Source organism: Thamnophis sirtalis, unplaced genomic scaffold (assembly GCF_051295495.1).
Source record: "Thamnophis sirtalis isolate CommonGarterSnake01/CBP01778 unplaced genomic scaffold, rThaSir2_p1.2 scaffold_4, whole genome shotgun sequence".
Lineage (NCBI taxonomy): Eukaryota > Metazoa > Chordata > Lepidosauria > Squamata > Natricidae > Thamnophis > Thamnophis sirtalis.
Genome location: NW_028261384.1, coordinates 132,817,148 through 132,825,126, shown reverse-complemented (window position 1 = coordinate 132,825,126; position 7,979 = coordinate 132,817,148).

Genomic DNA, 7,979 nt, shown 5'->3' with positions numbered 1-7,979 from the left:
AACATGACTTCTTACTTCTATCAGCCAGCATAACTTGGAAGGAAGGAAGGAAAGAAGGAAGGAAGGAAGGAAGGAAGGAAGGAAGGAAGGAAGGAAGAAAGAAAGAAAGAAAGAAAGAAAGAAAGAAAGAAAGAAAGTTCAATTGCTCTTAAAAAATGTATCACCACAATCTCACTCACTCGGTATAACCTGCAGTTTTGTCCCTGCACCAAAAATGAATTTGCTGCTTTCTCCTCCATAACAGACATATTGATTTAAACTTTTGCAACAGCTCTCTCTACAACATGTCTACACTATTCATTATTCTGCCACCGCCTGATGAACAAATGGATTAATAGGTTTATTCCAAAATCAAAGGTCATCATTGAACATAACACCATGAAGGTCTTTCTGCTTCTACTACTTCTACTTTCTACTTTATGTGGACTGCCTAGAGGCTACAACAAGGGATGGATGGGGTCATTGGAGAGCTGGACCATGCCAGGTAATATGAGCCCAGACAGTGCCCACTTGCACTGACCATCACAGCAGAAATAAAGACCAAAAACTTACTTGGTGTGACAACCAGCGTGGTCCCACTTCCAAAGGCGACCTTCCTGGTGCCACTGTTATACACAATGCTTTCTGTCTTAACAAATACATGTCTTCCTACTTCTACTAGCAGATAGAACCTCTCTTAATAAAACTAAAGCTCTAGACTTTAGGAATAAAATGTCAAGGACTGAAGCCACTGGGAATCTGAATCCACATTTGGTCATCTGTAGGTATAACATTCTTTTCTTCGTGCTCTAGAGTTGGTGGTTTTTTTTTTGTTTGTTTTTTTTTGATGAGTGAATCCACTCCGGCCTTACCATCAATTAATTTCCAGACTCTTTTCAGTCACCCTTTTTTTACAATGCTCATCCAATTGGTCTGTTCAGAAAAAGACCTTGGAATGTAATGTTTGTTTCTGAGATGCCTAAGAACTAATTGATAGTTACTGAAATGGTTATGGAAGCTATTCAGGTGTAATAGACTGAATACGCTGTATGTTGGAAATAGATGAGCAAGAGGAAGGGAGAGGGGAGGGTGGAAATAAGGAAGGGTGAAAGAAAGAGAAAGAAGGAAGGAAGGGAAAAAGGAAGGAAAGAAATAAATAAAGAGAAAGAAAGAAGGAAGGAAGGAAGGGAAAAAGGAAGGAAGGAAAGAAAGAAAATAATATAGATAGAAAGATAGTTTTGATAATTACTGAAGATTGCATATCAATTGGGGAGGGGGAATTAGTGTGGAAGAGAACCTCTTGCACGCACCACAATGGTCAGAGTAACTTACTTGGAGAAATGATCATCCTTGTCCCACTACCAAAGGTGATTTTCCCAAGGTTGCTGGTATACACAATGCTTTCTACCTTAACAAAAACATGCCTTCCTATTTCTATAAATAATCATTACTTTATTTAGAAAAGCTAAATTTCCTGACTAGAATTACAATGTCCAAGACTGAGTTCTTAGCAATCAGACGCTTCATTTGGACATCTGTAGCCATCAAATATTATCATAAGGGAATCTAGTTTGTTCTTCGGAGGTGTTGATATATGCTCTAGATTTATTGGAAATTAAATTTCTTTAAAAGAAATTATAAATTAACTGGAACTAAGATAAAAGAAAGGAAGGTAAGAAAACAAAAACAAACAAAAAGCAGAAAGAAAGAAAGAAAGAAAGAAAGAAAGAAAGAAAGATAAAAACAAGAAAGAAGGAAAAAGAAAGAAAGAGAGGAAGGAAGGAAGGAAGGAAGGAAGGAAGGAAGTAAGTTTTTTGATAATCAATAAGGATGCATATAAATTTGGGGTGGGATGAGCAAGGAAGGCACCCTCTTATAGATATAGATATATACATATATAGATAGAGATAGAAAAATAGATAGAAATAGCAATAGAATTAGAAATGGATATATAGATTAGGTATAGGTATAGGTATAGGTATAGGTATAGGTATAGGTATAGGTATAGGTATAGGTATAGGTATAGGTATAGGTATAGGTATAGGTATAGGTATAGGTATAGGTATAGGTATAGATAGATAGATAGATAGATAGATAGATAGATAGATAGATAGATAGATAGATAGATGATATATAGATATATAGATATATAGATATATAGATATATAGATATATAGATATATAGATATATAGATATATAGATATATAGATATATAGATATATAGATATATAGATATATAGATATATGGATATATGGATATATGGATATATGGATATATGGATATATAGATATATAGATATAGAATTCTTGATTGGCCAATCATGAATGACCACAATAGCCAGAGTAACTTTCTTGGCATGGCGACCAGCCTAGTCCCTTTTCCAAAGAAAATCTTATTATTTGCATTGTTAGACATAGTGCATTCTGCCTTGGCAAAAACATGACTTCCTACTTCTATCAGCCAGCATAACTTCCTTTAGAAAAGCTAAATTTCTAGACTTTAGGATTAAAACAGCCAGGAATCAATTCTTGGAGATCAGAAGCTTCATTTGGACATGTGTACCCACCAAATACTGTCACTAGGGATCTAGTTTCTTCTTTGGAGGTGTGAATTCACTCTCTGCCATTTTCTATCCCATAATTGCTTCAATCAATGTTTTCTCTCTTATTCACTTTGCCTTATTTCTAGCCAGGTTTTCCTAAACAGAGCTTTGATTTCTTAATAGACACACAAAAGACAAAACAGAAAGCCTTAACAACGAAAAAGTACTACTTTAATTTCTTAAAGTGTTTTGCTGCAGTTGTCGTGGGAAAAAGCCATCAAGTACACCTGCCATCAAGTTTTTTCATGAAAAAGTCCTATACATTTATTGGAATTTATTTTTTTTTAAAAAGAGGAAACTAAAATTAAGTAGAACTAAGATAAAGGAATGAAAAACTAAAGGACTATGGGAAAGAGGGAAGGAAGGAGGGGGAAGGTATAAATGAAGGAAGGATGGAAGGAGGGAAGGAGGAAAGAAGGAAGGAAGGAAGAAAAGCTAAATGACTATGGGAAAGATGGAGGGAAGGAGGGAGGGAGAAAGGAAGGAAGGAAGAAAGGAAGAAAGGAAGGAAACAAAGAAGGAAGGAGCTAAATTTCTAGACTTTATAAGTAAAATGTCAAGGACTCAGCTCCACGAAATCAGAAGCATCATTTAGAAATCTGGACATATCAAATATTATTATTAAAGCTCTTGTTTCTTCCTTGGAAGTGGGAAGCCAATTGCTGCCATTTTCTATCCCAAATTTAAGACTATTTCCAGAGTCTTGTTGGTCATCCAATTTGTTCCTGTAAATTTTTGGGTTGGGATTTTATTTCTTTTTTTTTAAAGGAGTTTAAACAACTAACTAGAACTAAGATGGAGGAACAGAGGGAAACAAAAAAAGAAAGAAAGAAAGTCAAAAGTATAAAAATGGAAAGAAACAGAAAGAGTTTCAGATTTCCTTTACAGAACTTTTCAGTACCAATGACCCTCTTGTGCAAACCAGAAGGGCAAAATAAACAGCTAAAACTTACTTGGCATGACAACAAGCCTTGTCCCACTTCCAAAGAAAACCTTAAAGCCTCCAGTGTTGTACACAGTGTTTTCTGCCTTGACAAAAACTTGTCTTCCTGTTTGTATCACCATTTTATACTTTCCTTTTGAAAAGCTAAATGAGTAAACTTTAGGATTAAAATAGTAACAATGGCTGATGCAGGATTGTCAAATGTTTGATTGTTGTTTCATGGCAATAAAAGTAAAAGTTAACCTCAGTGTTGTGCCATACCACCTATGGACTAAAGAGATGCTCTCCTGCATCCAGAATCCCTGCCTGGATTGTCCCTTTCTTGAAAGTAAATGAACAGCTTGCCTTGGAGGATCTAATTCTCAATAATTGAGAATAAATATAAAAAACAAAGACTTTTACTCTAGGAAAGCTTCTGTCATTTGATAAAATGTGTTAGTTAGAAAAGGTGCATTCATAGTACTTTTGTCCGAGTGCAAAAAGTATTTGTAACATAGATCTCAGTATTGACTCACTTTAATAAAAAAGAAAGAGGAGAGGAAAAGAGAAACATAAATAAAGGCTGCAGAGAAAAAAGAAAAACAAAGAGAAATGAAAGAGGGACAGACAGAGAAAAAAGAAGAGAGAGAAAGAGAGAAAAAGAAAAAAAGAGAGGGAGAAAAAGAAAAAAAGAAAAAGGAAAGAGAGAAAAATAAAGAAAGATAGGAAGAAATGAATAAAGAAGAGAGAAAAAGAAGAAAAAAGAGAGAGGGAAAGAGAGAGAGAGAAACAGTATGAAGTAAAGATAGAAAGAAAGAGAGCAAAAAAGAAGAAAGAAAGAGAAAGGGAAAGAATAAAGAAAGAGAAAAAAAGGAAAGAGAAAGAAAGAGAGCAAAAAAGAAGAAAGAAAGAGAAAGGGAAAGAATAAAGAAAGAGAAAAAAGAAGGAAAGAGAAAGAAAGAGAAAGAAACAAAGAGGGAGAGAGTTTAGGAAAGAAAGAGAGACAGAAGGAAAGAAGAAAGGAAGGAAAGAAAGAAAGAGGAAAGCGGGAGAGAAATAAAAAAGAAAGATAGGAAGAAATGAATAAAGAAGAGAGAAAAAGAACAAAAGAAAGAGAGAGAAAGAAAGAGGAGAGAAAGAAAGAAAGATGGAGAGAGAGAGAAAGAGAACTAGAGAAAGAGTGAAAAAAGAGAGAAAGAGAGAAAGAAGAGAGAGAAAAAAGAAAGAGAATGAAAGAGAAAGAAAGAAAGAAAGAAAGATGGAGAGAGGAAAGGAAGGAAGGAAGGAAGGAAGAAAGAAAAAGAAAGAAAGAAAGAAAGAAAGAAAGAAAGAAAGAAAGAAAGCTGGAATTGCTTAAAATCTAAAGTCATCATTGAATGTAATTACTTGAAGGTCTTTCTTGTAGAGGCTACATGAGATGGATGGGATCATTGGAGATCTGGACCATGCCAGATAATATGAGCTAAGACAGCGCCCACTTGCACTGACCACCACAGCAGAAATAAAGACCAAAAACTTACTTGGGATGACAACCAGCCTGGTGCCACTTCCAAAGGTGACCTTTGCGGCACCACTGTTATACACAATGCTTTCTGTCTTAACAAATACATGCCTTCCTACTTCTACTAGCAGCTAGAACCTTCTCTTAATAAAACTAAAGCTCTAGACTTAGGAATTAAATGTCAAGGACTGAAGCCACTGGGAATCTGAATCCACATTTGGACCTCTCTAGGTATACAATCTTTTTATTCGTGCCCTAGTTTCTCTTTTGGATGAGTAAATCCACACTCTGGCCTTACCATCAATTAATTCCAGACTCTTTTCAGTTACTTCAAGACACTAATTTACAATGCTCATCCAATTCATTTATAGATTCAGAAAATGACTTTGTAAATACAATGAATCTATTGTATTATTTAAGCACAATTCAAAGATGTGCAACTTCTTAGCATCCAGCAACATAACTGGCTAATTCAGGAAATGCAGCTACTTCAAACATGGAAAGCACAGTTTAAAAGGTGCCCAACAAACCATTACATGCAAATCTATGGAGATTCTCAGTCATCCAGGTCATCACCTTTGGGACAGCACATGCAAGCTTCCTCAAGCGCAACAGAAGTGCAGTAATGTACACTAAAATATTAGTGGACCAACTTACTTGGCTTAATGATCAATCTTGTGCCAGATCCCCAAGTGATCTTGAAATTATCGTTCACAATGTTACAGTTCCTTACAAAAACCTATTAGTTTAAGGAAAACTTCACTACTCTTACCAATGAGTGCAGAGAAGAGCAACAAAGATGATTAGGGGACTGGTGACTAAAACATATGAAGAACGTTTTCAGGAACTGGGTACATCTAGTTTCATGAAAAGAATGACTAGGGGACACATGATAGCAGTCTTCCAATGTCTCAGGGGTGACCACAAAGAAGAGGGAGTCAAACTATTCTCCAAGGCACCTGAGGGTAGGATAAGAGGCAATGGGTGGAAACTAATGAATGAGAGAACCAACCTCAATACTAAGGCGAAATTTCCTGACAGTTGGAACAATTAATCACTAGGAGAGCTTGCCTACAAAAATTGTTGGTTCTTCAAGATTGGAGATTTTAAGAAGAGACTGGAAAGCCATTTGACTTTTTCCTGAGCAGGGGGATTGACTAGAAAACCTCCAAAGCCCCTTCAAACTCTTTTATTCTGTTATTTGGTTAATAGCTTACTTGGTGTTATGACCAGCCTAGTCCCACTTCCAAAGGTGACCTTATAGGTGGTACCATCATACACAGTGCTTTCTGCCTTAGCAAAAACATGATTTGTATCTCTTTCAGTAATTCTAACATTTTTTTTTTTTAGAAAAGCTAAATTTCTCAAGTTTAGGATAAAACACATTAAAGACCCAATCCTTGGAGATCAGAAGCTTCTTTTGGACATCTATACCGATCAAATACTATCACTTGGGATCTACTTTCTTCTTTGGAGGTCTGACTCCACTCTCTGCCATTTTCTCTCTAAAAATTTAGAGGATTTCCAGGTTCCTATTGGAAATGCTCAGGTACAGTATATGTGATACCTTGCTCAACAGTAGTAACTGTGAAAGGGATCTTGGAGTCCTAATGGACAAGCATTTAAATAGGAGTCAGCCATGTGCAGCAGCTGCAGAAGTTGTGAATTCTGCAACACTGGAAGTTTTTAAGAACATGTTGGATAGCCATTTGTCTGGAACGGTATAGGGTTTCTTGCCAAAGCAGGGGGTTGGACTAGAAGACCTCCAAGGTCCCTTCCAACTCTGTTATTCTATAAGTAGAACTAAGATAAGGAAAAGGAAGGAAAGAAAACAAAAAAAAAACGTATAAAAATATCTAAAGAAACCAAAGAAGTTTCAGGTTTTCTTTAGAGCAATTATTATTATAAAGGACCCTCTTGTGTCAACCAGAAGGACAAGATAAAGGGCTAAAACTTACTTGGCAGGACAACCAGCCTAGTCCCCCTTCCAAAGAATACGTTTTCATATACACTGTTAGACACAGTGCTTTCTGCCTTGACAAAAACATACCATTTGTATCAGCATCTATAGCTTCCTTTTATTTGGTTAAAAGCTTACTTGGTGTTACGACCAGCCTAGTCCCCACTTCCGAAGGTGACCTTATAGGTGGTACCATCATACACAGGATAGATGGGGAATTAATCAAATTTGCAGATGACATCAAAAGGGCAGGAATAGCCAACACTCCAGAAGATAGGCTTAAGATACAGAAGGATCTTGACAGATTTGAATATTGGGCTCTATCTAGCACAATGAAATTGAAATTCAGTGGTGAAAAAAAGTAAGGTTCTACATTTAGGCATGAAAAACCAAAATGCACAGGTACAGTATATGTGGTACCTTGCTCAACAGTAGTAACTGTGAGAGGGATCTTGGAGTCCTAAAGGACAAGCATTTAAATATAAGTCAGCCTTATGCAGCAGCTGCCAAAAAAGCCAACACAGTTCTAGGCAGCATCAACAGAAGGATAGAATCAAGATCACGTGAAGTGTTAAGACCACTTTATAATGCCTTGGTAGGGCCACATTTGGAATACTGCATCCAGTTTTGGTCACCATGATCTTAAAAAGATGTGGAGACTCTAGATGTCTAGTTTAATAGAAAGAAGGACCAGGGGAGACATGATAGCAGTGTTCCAATATCTCAGGGGTTGCCACAGAGAAGAGGCAGTCAAGCTATCCTCCAAAGCATCCGAGGGCAGGACTAGAAGCAACGGGTGGGAACTAATCCAGGAGAGAAGCAATTTAGAACTAACAGAAATTTCCTGACAGTTAGAACAATTAACAACTTGCCTGCAGAAGTTGTGAATTCTGCAACACTGGAAGTTTTTAAGAAGATGTTGGATAGCCATTTGTCTGGAACGGTATAGGGTTTCTTGCCAAAGCAGGGGGTTGGACTAGAAGACCTCCAAGGTCCCTTCCAACTCTGTTATT